Genomic DNA, 13,347 nt, shown 5'->3' on the forward strand with positions numbered 1-13,347 from the left:
TAGTGAAATTTTACAAAGACGTGACATACCGGACGACATCAAAATTAAAAAATATAGTGATGTACTACAGAGATACTTGGTTCATGCTAAACACGATGCAAAGGAATTATCAACTTTAAAGTTTATTAACGCTCCTGAGATTGATCATCAACAATTGTCGAATTCAGAACCTGATAATAATACAACCGTTAATGAAATTGTAAGTCATGTAAATCCGCGCTATAAAAAGAACGCAGAATTTTTACTAAACAGACTGTTGCAGAACAAAAATATTACATCGTGGAATGATAAAAGTGAATTTATATTCAAAGGAAGTGTAATTCCAGGCTCTAACATGATGGATTTGGTACGTAACACAACTCAGAGCCACGCCCTGACCAACAGGAATTTACCTCGGGGCTGGGATACATTTATGCAGGCCATGGCTGAGTTAAATATGCCCTCCACTGTTGTGGGTAATTCCACTACCAGAGAACAGTTAGATCGATTAAAAATACCATTGAATGAATCTGATGGTACATCTAAATCTCGAACTCTATTCACACCGCGACGTGTGAACCATCCTTTACACTCCTCTCCAATAGGTATTGCTCAAGGCCCTTTAAGGATTAAAAAAAGAGTATCACCGATTCTACAATCCACGTGGCTCACTATGTAACGACAACTTTGATTTGTGTATTGCGGATGTGCAATTGTATTGATTTTTGATATTGTTCACATGATAATTGATTTGATATTTGCTGTGTATTGTGGATTTGGTTCAATAAACATTATACTATTATATGAAATAAAATGACTTCTCTCATTTAATATCGTGGGTACTCGTATCAATAAGACCGACTTCTCTCATTTAATATCATGGGTAATCATCCTTTTGATATCAAATGGCTATCATCTGATATCCTTTTGATATCAAATGGCTATCATCTGATAGCCATTTGATTAAGGGGGGCGTGTTTAATACACTTTGATAGGGGCGGGGCAACTGTCAGATTTCTTTTGATGACTTGTCCCCCACCCCTACTACTGCCATTGTCTAGACGGTGACTCCCAGTTTACATGTACACCCTCAGGCTTTCTACCCATTTCATTTAAATGAACATTGTCCATGCAGCTTGAAATTCCTCCAATGGGAGAAGCAATCTTGTCCAACCAATCGATGAGGACACAGTGTACCCAAGTGGAAGGTTGTGGCTATAGAAAAGGACTTCTTTAAGCCACCAGGGGTTGTTGATGGTTGATGGATTCAGTCTAAGCTCTTTGGAGCTGACTGGAGGATCAGGACATCTTATGGCTTCAATCTAGGGACTCCGGATCCGGTTGGAGACCATATCCACAGCCTAGGGATTTCGACTCCGGCTGCCAGGATTTTATCATCAAACCAGGACTACCTAAGGAGGACACGCAGGTTGGGACAGTTCAGTCACCTGTTACAGACTTTGCAGACCTCAGACAGCTTGGAACCTGTGAGGCATGGACATTCTAAATCCCTGGTGAGCCAGCGGAAGGGTGAGACTCTGTTGCCTGTTACATTTGTGTGTTTTGCTGGTTATGTGTTATGTGCTGTTAATTGTTTGGGGATCCAATAAAGTCTAATTATTGTGGTTCTCTCACCCTGTGTTGTCTTAGTAGTGTTACGCCCACGGTTAAGGAGGCCGGCGTTCTGTTGGGATGAGCCCTGAGCCACGCTGTCTTTCTAAAGGCGGCGGGTTTTAGTGGACGAGAGCGCCCACTGAGCCCCGTGTCTCCACACCTGCGTCCTGCAGCTCCCGGCCGGTAATGCGAAAGGAAGGAGGTGGGCGGGATGTTTACGTTCCGCTCAGCTCTGCCCCTCTGCTTCTATTGGCCATCTGCCGCGTGACGTCGATGTGACGCCGATCGTCCCTCCCAGTCCAGGAAATGGACGTTTGCCGCCCACATCGAGGTTGTATGGAAGGTAAGTACGTGTGACAGGGGTTAATCGTATGTGCGGCACGTTCAACAAATTGAACGTGCCGCACATACGATGGGGGCGTTGCAAATCGCATACGATATCGTATGTGAGATTGCAACGTGTATAGCAGGCTTTGGTTCAGGAGCAGGAGCTGAAAACTGGGAAACCAGTGGCATCTGGAGGGGTGAAGCCAGGCGCATAGGTTTCCTTTCATGTGCCTCCTCCATGGATCATTCCTGGAGCCTGAGATCGACCTGGGTAGCCAAGGAAATTAGATCATTCAGCATGATGGGAATATCACGACCTGCCAGTTCATCCTGAATCCTCCCAGATAGACTTTCTCAAAAGGCAATGAGACGCCCCAGGGCTGTGGGGTACTCAGTCCCGGGCGTGTGTGGCACTCAGGGGGAGTCGTGGTCGTGGCTGATGCTCGATTCCGTGACCCTGGGGGTCGGTCCGATAAAAAAGGGGTCAAAAATAAAAAGGAAAGGGAAAATAAAATAAAAGAATAAAAGAGTTTGTCGACTAAGCCACTTGCGGTATGCAGCCAGGTTATTGGAAGCCGCCGCTGCAGGGTCTTGCTGGGGCTGATGGAGTGGTGCAGCTTAGGTGTTTGTGCTCTCCGCAAGCAGGGACAGGCATCAGCAGTGAATGATGGAATTGTAGTGGAGAACTGTCTGTGTGACTGCACGGGACGATAATAATCAGTCCACACCAGTATTGAAGTTTCAACTTGCTTTGCTTTTACTTGTGGTACTTGGACCCGCTAGCGCCGGCTCCGGGTGTTCCCGCTCCCCTTGTTCTCTGTGCCAGATGTGACCTGGGTTGGCTGTCCTCCGTGCACACTTGTTGTGGTTGTGTGTCGCTTGCGGACGGGTGCCGCCTCCGCTGCGGCAACCGGGGCTGCTCGAGTGACGCTCGGGTCCGGGATCATGTCTGGGGGCTCGAGTGGTGACCGGACCCGGGGCTCGGGCAACCGCCTGTCCACGCACACAGTGAAAGAGGGGGGTATTTACAGGGGAGATTGTCTGTGACGCCACCCGTGGCTTGCGGTGATGGGATGGTGGCACCGCCGCTGCCTTTTGGGGCCGATGTCCGGGACCGGTGATGTAAGGGGCAGCAAGATGGTTCCCCCTCCACGGGTAGGGGTTTGTTGTAGTCCCGGGGCCCAGGTGTGGGTTTGTAGCAGGACTGGGGCGTTGTCGGCAGGTTGGACCGGGTGACACCAATGTACTCACGATTATGAATAATCTACACACAGTCTGTACTGTAAACCAAGGCCGGATGCTGGTTGCCTCTGGAGGGGTGTGCTGGTCCCACACACGGGTTAGCAATGTAGGGGCCCTTTCTCCTGCACTTGTGTCTTTTGGTGTGTGGATTAACCCCTCTTGGAATGGGAAAAATCCGCTCCCCTGCAGCTTTGGACGCAGAGGGAGCCGTTTCCTGCAGATGCTGACCTATGGGACTTCAGTGGGTTCTTGGTAGACACCCTGTTCCCCGCGTTGGGCTGCCGGTCTGCTCTATCTGGGCTTCTCTCCTCGGGAACAAGGCCTGGTACCTCGTCCTGCTGGTCAGTTAACAAGGGGCTTGAAGCTTGCCTCGTCCTAGGGTACAGGTACCCCGCCCGTGCACAGCCTCTGGACCGGATTTCCTCCGTCGGCACCGGCGGGCTACGACCCTGCCCTGGTCCACTTCGGGTCTCCCGCGACCGAGTCGCCGTCTCCTGTGGCTCTACAGAGCCGTCTGCCACCTAGTCAGTCCTCCCGTGGTCCCAGGGCTCCAACCCTGACCACGCTGCACTCCGACTTCCACTGACTAGACTCTACTTCACACTTCAACTGACTCCACTCAACTCCGAACTCTGAACTGCACTGACTGGTTCCTGCCCCGTGTCACCTCAAGACCCCTAGGTGGGGGTTCCCATCCGCCTGGTCCCGCCCACTGGTGTATCCTGTGTGTCATGGGGGGCGACTAGGATTTGTGGCTGATGTTCCCCTATGTGGGATGTGTGGTGTAAATTCCCAAGGAGGAGGCGATTTCTGTACCCCTGGTGGGGGGTACAGTCATCCGTGACTACCTGGTTTTGCCAGGGCGTCACAGTTGGACTCCCGTGGTCTAGAGCTACTTGGGAGTCTCTTCTCTTCAGTCTTGGTCCTAATTCAGGCTGCCTGGACTATTTAAGGGGTTCAGTCCCTGGTCCCCTCTTTCCTGCCTGTGCTTCAGACTTTTTGGGATGGCGATGGACCCTGGAGATCTTCTTGCCCAGCAGAGTTAACAGCTGACCATAAAGTGTCTCACTGTCCTAGGGTCTGCACCCCGCTTTGTGCTGAGTCCTGTGGGCCTTGGTTCCAGACTTCCACAGGCATCCCGAGGTTCCTGGAGTCTTACACTTCCACAGGTAACCCACGGTGCCTGGAGTCCTGGTTCCGAACGCCACAGTCCCTCACTCCTTATACAGCACTCCGGTGTCTCTTCAGGTTTTTTCTGTACTTTTCACTTTCTACTCCTTAACTCCTCTCCTCACACTTTCCTCTCTGACTTCTTCCTCCTCACACCCTCAATTTCTGTCTCCTCTTTCCTCCAACTTCCAACTGACCACTGGCCCCTCCCCTTCTCTGGGTCTCTCCCTACAGATTGGGTGGCTACTATCCAGACAGTGCCCTTCCCTTTTACCTGTTGCTAGACAGAAGCTCAGTCTGGTGTTCAGGTTGTGTATGTAGCCTGAAGGTGCTGGTGTACTGGCCGGTACGGATATTCCGGGGTTTGAGTTTCCACGGGTTACATTTGTGGCACCTGGTACCACAGGGGTGCTACAGCAACCACCAGCACCTGGTTATTCCATCCCCTTTCAGAGGAAAGGGTGCATAATTGAACCGATACTGACCCACAGTCTGAGCTCCTTGATGCAGCTGCAAAAGATACTATGCAGCAGAGGCTGCGCGACCCCACTCATTGAAAACTGCCCCGGAGGCTTCCAGGAAATCTAGGACATCAGAGGTAATTGGGTTTCTTCTCTCCCACAGGCATGGGGTTGACCCAGGCAAGAGTCTCCCCACCGTGGTGCGACATTAAAAAAGCTCCTTTGGTACGGTGTGAAGAAAACTGGTTGGCCAAAAGTTCAAAGTGCAGAGTGCACTGATTGATGAACCTCCAGCACCGCTTTGGGTCACCATCAAAACGTGTTGGAAAAGACAGACGATGCCCAGATGTGGTCGCGCTGGAGCAGCAGGCTGGACAGATGCACATGAGACAGCCGATCCCAAGTCGTTCAATCGGATGTTCATGGACTGCAGATAAGACAGAATCTGTTCCTGCTGATCTCACATGTGAGACATCTCTTGGTAGAACGCTGGAAGTGTAAGGGTGTTGGACTCAGAGGACGGGCTCAGGTACAGACTGGTGCAGCGGGGACGGCTGTTGCAGACTGAAGCAGATTGGACAACAGGTTCAGGCTGGTGCAGAGTAGATGGCAGAGACGGCAGGTGTAGCAGGTATAGCTGGTACAGATGGTTCGGCATTCACTAGAACACAGGTATGGGTTACAAGAAACCGAAATGAGCACAAGAAACATGGGACCTGACAACTAGCAAGCAAGCAAGCAGATAAACTAACTTAACACGTTGCTCAGACCTCTCTGTTAGAGGTAGTGTCTTAATTACCTAGTGCCTCTTAGCCATAGGCTGCACACACTGCAGCATCTTGCTGGAGCTCCCCAACTATGCATCTCCCCAGCTATTACAAAGATAAATTTAACATAACAAGCAGGCAAGCAGAAGATTTTTAAAAAACCGCACTGTGCAAACAACCTAGCTGACTTTCTCTACTCGGGAAACAGAAGTACCGCCCTCTGGCCCCAGAGGCCTATCCTACACTCCATTAAGTGCACACACCAGGAACGACTCACAATACAGTATAGAGAGAACAAGGTTACTCCCGGGAGCTCGGTGCTGTGATGCTCTTCTGTCATTGCGCACTTCTCCTTACAGGGCGGGGGGGAACTCTTCATCTCTCACGACCCAGAGTCTTCCGACTACTCCTTCTTCTGGTCACATTCGCCAACCTTGGAGCGGCTCAGTCCTGTATTCACTTGACAGTGAGATGCTTCACGTAGATTGTTAGTTTAGGGTCTAAAAACCTGCTGACAGATTGCCCTTAATACTGCCCTACTTAGGTTTCTTGTTATTACTGAACATTTTATTTACCAGAGGCAATAAACCAGAGATGGACAGGAGAGCCCATTTCCACTTCCAAAGCTGGTGAAATTGTGCATTATTATCAGCTATTGGACTGCAAAGGTCCATATATTGTTCTTGTACAGGAGCTCTCTTCTGTCCACCAGTGGTGTAACCTTAATATAGGATTTTAGTAATACAGCATATCCACAGTTATTAGGCAAGTGAGTATTTGACCATATCATCATTTTTATGCAGATTTTCCACGTCCGAGCTGTATAAACATGAATGCCTATTGGTTTGAAGAAAGTGATTGATATATATATATATATATATATACATATATATATATATATATATATATATATACATATATATATTTGTATAATGAGGGCGGGTGTGGCCTAAGAATATCACTACTCTTTATCAAGATGTGTAGAACCATTAGCCAGCTAGATTTCCTCAGATAAAATAGGACAAAAAGGAGATTTAGCTGACTCTGAAACGTCAAAGATTGTTACAAGTCTAGGCCCTGTGCGCACTGGAAAATGGAATTTTCTGAAGAAAATTCCACACCCTCTAAAAGATTACCGCACTTGCGGTAAAAAAATGCAGCAAACAGCAGTTTTATTGCGTTTTTTCCGCGGGTTAGTACCTGTGTTTTTATGCCTTCAATGCAATAAAGCACGTTGAAAAAAAACCCTATATATATATATATATATATGTGTTGTCATTTCCTTCTTCTTCTTAGATAGATAGATAATAGATAGATAGATAGATAATGGATAGATAGATAGATAGATGGATAATGGATAGATAAATAGATAGATAATGGGATAATGGATAGATAGATAGATAGATAGTTAATGGATAGATAGGTAGATAGATCATAGATAGATAGATAGATAGATAATGGATACATGGATAGATAGATAGGTTGATAGATTGATAGATAGATAGATAGATAGATAGGGTGATAGATAGATAATGAATAGATGGATGGATGAATAGATAGATAGATAGAGAGATAGATAGATGATGGATAGGTTAATAGATATTACAGCTTTTATTTCTGATGTATTTGTTTCCCCCCCCAACAGTATTTGTGATACAGCAGTGACCCTGTGGGACCTTGGATCTGAGTTTTCGCACTGTCACTGCCGGTCAGGACGTCACTCTATTACTGTTTGTGAGGCCCTGAAGTTCTCGCGATCGGTAATGTGTTGACATCACCGACCGTGAAAAATGACCTGGAGTTACCCCTGCAGCTTCATTCATGGGGCTGCATTGAGTACTAGCTCTCAGATGCTGCTGGAGCACTATTCAAGCGTCGTGGGACCTCGTGTGGATTACATCGGACCTGGAGGGGTATTTGGGGATTTTAATAAAGTGGTGAAAGAGGTGGCTTTTTTGAGTTTTATTTCAAATAAAGGATTTTTCGGAGTGTGTCTTTATTTACTGTCACTTACAGATTAGTCATGGTGTGTCATAGACACTGCCATTACTAATCTTGGACGTAGTGGCAGCTATGGGCTGCCATTACCTCCTTATTACCCCTATTGCCACCGCATCACAGCAATCGGGATGAGCCGGGTAGAGTCCCGGGACTGTCGCATCTAACGGATGTGGCAATTCCGGCCGGCTGCTGGCTGATATTTTTAGGCTGGGGGGCTCCACATAACATGGGGCTCCCCATCCTTAGAATACCAACCTTCAGCCATGTGGCTTTATCCTGGCTGGTATCAAGCCTAATGAGCGGTGGCTCTGGAAGATGAAAGAGCTGCCACGGGAGCAGTGTGACAGCCGCCCGGTGATCGGTGAGTATGAAGCGCTTGCTCCTACCCCTTTGCGCCCAATTCTGGTCCCCTTAGACTTTATATGGGGAGCAGAATCTGGGCACATACCAGCACTCCGAATATACGTTGCTGTTTTCTATGTGTCTGTGCATTATTTATGTACTGTATGTGTCTGTGTTTGAGTGTGATATGTGTGTGTTTACTCTCTGGTCAATTTCCTCTTCCTCTCCTAGTGACATCACTTCCTTGCAAAACACAGGGCAGTGATGAACACTATGTCCTGAAAAACGCGAAATACCGCGGGAATAACGAAAGAAAACGCAATGGAACGCACATAATTTGCTACCTGCGTTATTCCCTACGGTATTTCAGGATTACATTACAGTCAAAGGGGTAAAATACCGCAGGTACCTGCGGAAAAGAAGTGACATGCACATTAATTCCTCAGCGGAACTTCCGCAGCAAAACCTGTTAGTGAAAAAACCGCAGTGTGCGCACAGCATTTTTTTTTTTTACTATAGGTTTTGCTGGGGAATGACTGCAGCAAGGTTATGAACATTTTCTGCAGCAAAACATGCAGCAAAACCGCGGTAAAAACGGCAGCGTGCGCACATGGCCTTACAGAGGGATTCAGCACTTTTGAAACTGCTGAGATATTGAGGTGATCACAGAACCATCAAAAGATTTATTGCAAATAGTCAACAGGATTGCAAAAAATGTGTTGAGAACAAAAGACTCATTAAAGGGGTTATCTGGCTTATTTTGACTTTTTTTTATTATTACCCTATTGGGCTACATTGGGGGAGGTAAGTAGATAGTGACCACTTACCTGCCCTGCTGTCAGCCCCTCTCCCCCGGCTCAGAGTGGTCATGTGACCGCTCCTGCTGCGATTTTGCTGCTTCCGGTCATTTCATGTCAACATGGGTAGGATCGTGTTGACATGCAAATCTGGGAATAGCATGTTGCCGCCCTGCTGGGCGGCTACAGTGCGTGGAGTCACCGCCCCCTTCCCTGCACCCTCCCACACATTACCCTGCACCCCGTACTCTCCCCGCCCACGGTGTCACCGCCAGCACCGGGCCCCCTGCTTACAGTGCTTAGGATAGCAGGAGTGCCCGTGCAATCTGTGTCCCGCTCCCTGCCAGCCCTGCGGCTGCCCACACTGCAGTGTATCAGCAGCTTCTCACAGTGCGTGCAGCCACGGGGATGACGAGCGCTGCTGTCAGGAGGTTAGATGAGATAATTACCTGCTGTGACGATCTCCTCTGCCGACGTCACCGCTGTCACTGACTTCTATGCCTGCCATGTTCTCACATCACGTCTCGCGGGTGGCCCGAGACTGTCACTAGCGGTGACGTCACGGGCTCTCGCGATACTGCTGAGAACGCGGCGGGCATAGAAGTCAGTGACAGCGCTGACGTCAGTAGAGCAGGAGATCGTCACTGCAGGTAATGATCTCATCTAACCTCCTGACAGCAGCACTCGCCATCCCCTGCAGTGACCTGGGCTGACATATTGATGTTAGCTCAGGTCACTGCACTGGTCTCCCAGACAATGGGGAACATTCTGTTCTTCATTGACTGGGACAGTGACTATGGTATGGATGTCGTGGGACCCCCTTATTGGATTATGCCTGACCCTGATTTTATTGTTCTTTTCAATAAATTGGTGAAAGAGGGAATGTTTTGGGGAGTGTTTTTTCAAATAAAACTTTTTTTGTCTTTTTTTTATTACTGATTGGGTTGGTGATGTCGCGTATCTGATAGACGCGTGACATCACCAACTGCTGGGCTTGATGCCAGGTGACATTACACATCTGGCATCAACCTCCGTATATCACCCCATTTGCCACCGCACCAGTGCAACGGGATGAGTTGGGGCGAAGCGCCAGGATTGGTGCATCTAATGGATGCGCCACTTCTGGGGCAGCTGTAGCCTGCTATTTTTAGGCTGGGGAGTATCCAATAACAGTGGACCTCCCTAGTCCGAGAATACCAGACCACAGCTGTCCGCTTTAACTTGGCTGGTGATCCAATTTCGGGGGGACCCCACGTTTTTTGTTTTAAATTATTTATATAATTTAAAATAACAGCATGGGGTACCCTCTGTTTTGGATTACCAGCCAAGGTGAAGCTGCCAGCTGTGGTTTGCAGGCTGCAGCCGTCTGCTTTACCCTAGCTGGCTACAAAAGTATGGGCGACCCCACGTCGTTATTTTTTAATTCTTTATTTTTTGGCTAAATACAAGGCTAAGCACCCTTTAGAGCCACATGAAAGTCACAAAAGGGTGCCAGCTAAGAATATGCAGGGAGGTGGGACATTATATAGGTCTTTCTCATCTATCTATCTATCTATCTATCTATCTATCCCATTCATCTGTCTATCTCTCAGTCTCTATATCTATCTATCCATCTCTATATCTACTCATCTATTTATCTTTCTTGCTGCTTCCGTTTTTTGCAGTCCGCAAAAAAACACGGAAGGCGCACGGATGACACGGATGAATCCGTGACAAAAATGGACCTTTTTTGCGGACCGCAAAAATGGAATGGTCATGTGAATGTACCCTACATGTGTTCCCTATGGGGGTAGGGGTCGGTACAGAACGATGGGGGGGGTCGGCACAGAGCGCCGTTTGTGTGTGTGTGGGGGGGTTGCAGAGCCCGATGTGTGTGGGGGCGCAGAGCCCGATGTGTGTGGGAGGCGCAGAGCTCGATGTGGGGCTGTTATTTCCAATGCTAGAGTGATAACAGGTCAGGTGCTGTGGCAGAATACTGACAGGGAATGTGTGTGCAGGGCGAGGGCAGAGGGCGAGGCTGGACAGTGAGGGCGGGCAGGGGGCGAGCCTGGACACTAAGGGCAGGCAGGGGGCGAGACTGGACACTGAGGCCGGGCGGTGCCAGCTCTGACTGGGAGGTGTGGCACAGGAAGAGGTCAGTTTGCTGGAGCTGAATGTAAACAAGGAGCTGCAGAGAATAAACGGATAATTCAAGAGGAACAAAAGTTAGAAAACAAAAAATAACAATGTAGGGATGTTTTATATGACAATACAGCACAGATAAACTCAAAAATGTTTGGTAAGCTAATGTCAGACAACTCCTTTAACTATCAATGATTGAGAAGAATCAAACAAGAAGCAACCAGGAACCCATTATCCACCAGTGCTGTCATATACCAGACCTGCAACCATACTTGAGGGCCCAGAAGCACAAGGTGTTCAGTGAACATGTAGTGCCCCTGAGCCACTTAGCGCACTACAAGGAACTGCATCCTCTTGGGATGCATGACCTACCAAGGGGAACTGGAGTACCAGTGCCGATATCACCAAAGCACAACTAAATCCTAGTTCTCCACTCCACACTGGGAATATGGGGTTAATCCAGAAAGCGGATGGTCGCCTAGAGTTAGGAACGAGTCCAGGGCAGGGATTAGCCAGCCTGGTGGGAGGGGACAGGGTCAGAACAGTGGTAAACAGAGAGGTGTGCGGACGTGCTCGAGCTGGGTCTGTGCAACGGTGACCCTGGGGCACGGGAGAGAGGTCGCCAGGGCTGGTATGGACAAGTACCGCTGGGACCGGAGCACGCATGGGGCACAGGGCCCTAGATCAGGTGCCAGTTCTACATGGCTTGATAATCACCTACACGGTGAGGACACCTTAATGGACTTCACCGAACAAAATAATCTGGGGGCATCAGCAGTAAACTAGGATCAGGGTTCGGACACTTACCTCCCCACAGTGTCCGCACTGCCCGCCGTACTGAGAAGGAGACTGATACCGCAAAAGGGACAGTCGGGCCCCAAATGCTTCATGCTATGGGGACCCAACCAACAAAGAGTGCTGGGAACAGAGCTACCTGGGTCACTACATTTTGCACTGATACTCCATGGGACCTGAACCAGTCATCCCCGGGTCGGAGTAAGTAGAGACTGTTCATTACAACCTTGTGTGGTCTCCGTTATTACCTTCACATCTCCCAGGCATGCCTTTACCTGCGGAGGGCCCAACATCATTGCTTCAACCACCACCAGCCCTGGGAGTACGCACATTCAGAAGCGGCGGTTAAAACCCTTAACCGCAACCCGCGGGTGGCGTCACGTATGCTAACTTTTACACCTACTTTAAATAATTCCCCTTTTATAAGAGAAGCCCCAGGGCACGGGACCGGGCAACGGCCACCAGAGTGACATTCCCATTTGCAACCGCCTGGGACCAAGTACCCCCTTCCCTGGGCAACACACACAGAGACATAACCAAGGTAAGGAAGGCTAACACCTTACTATCACTAAAAAAGACAGGTTGAAATGTCAAGACTGGGCCAAGATACTGCTAGCCAGGCAGTGGAGTACTTCAGTGATTGTGATACAGCATTATCCTGTATTATAAAAATCATGGTTTTCTTGAACAATGCAGACTTAGGCTAAGTTCACATTTCCATTGTTTTGCATCAGTCACATGCGTTGCTTGACACATGTGACTGATGCGTTGTACAACGGATGACAACGGTGACAAAGAAAAGAATTTCTTTGTCGGACTCCGTTGTGTGCGGGGGGCGGAGCTGAGGATGTCAGTGCCGCGGTCTGCGTGGCTGGGGACAGGTGAGTGAGTGGGTGAGTTTGTGTGTGTGTCTACATGCGTGTGTACATGCGGAGTGCGGGAGGGGGAGGGGGCGGAGCCGAGTGGGGCCGTGGAGCTGAGGCAATGCCGCGGGGACTGCAGGGCTGGGGACAAGTGAGTGAGTGAGTGTGTGGGAGTGTGTGTGTGTGAGTATACAAGCGGAGTGCGGGAGGGGGCGGAGCAGAGTGGTGAAGTGTCGGCCTCCTTGCACACTGTATCCAGGGTAAACATCGGGTATAAGCAAAGCACTTTTTGCTTGGTTACCTGATATTTATCTTGGATACCAGCTTAGCGTGGGCTCCCTGCACCCGTAACCACTGTAAATATCAGGTAACTAACCAAAGAGCATTGCTTGGTTACCCGATGTTTATCCTGGTTACGGGGGCGGGGAGCCAGAGAGCGCATGCGCAGCAAAATCCTACGGATCGCGCTGCTCAAAAAACGTTACATGCTGCGTTGCTCCCGCCCGGCGGTCAGTTAAAAAACGACTGACCGCGACGCAGCGGATGCAACGCAGCATCATCAGTCACAATCCGTCACTAATAGAAGCCTATGGGGAAAAACAGGATTCCTGCAAAATATTTTGCAGGATACCGTAATTCCTCAAGGCTACGGATTGTGACTGATGCAAAACAACTGAAGTGTGAACTTAGCCTTATTCCTTTACGTCTGCTTGAAGAAAGTGTCTTTTATAAACTGGTAGTAGGTTTGGAAGTTGATTTTGAGTCCATCCTGAAAAGTTCCAACAAGCTTATCTTTAATAATACAAGCCCAGAGCAGTACCCCACCTGCACCTGGCTGGTGCCTGAGTCGAACTGGAGGTCTATGCTC

This window comes from Anomaloglossus baeobatrachus, chromosome 2, assembly GCF_048569485.1.
Source record: "Anomaloglossus baeobatrachus isolate aAnoBae1 chromosome 2, aAnoBae1.hap1, whole genome shotgun sequence".
Classification (NCBI taxonomy): Eukaryota; Metazoa; Chordata; class Amphibia; order Anura; family Aromobatidae; genus Anomaloglossus; species Anomaloglossus baeobatrachus.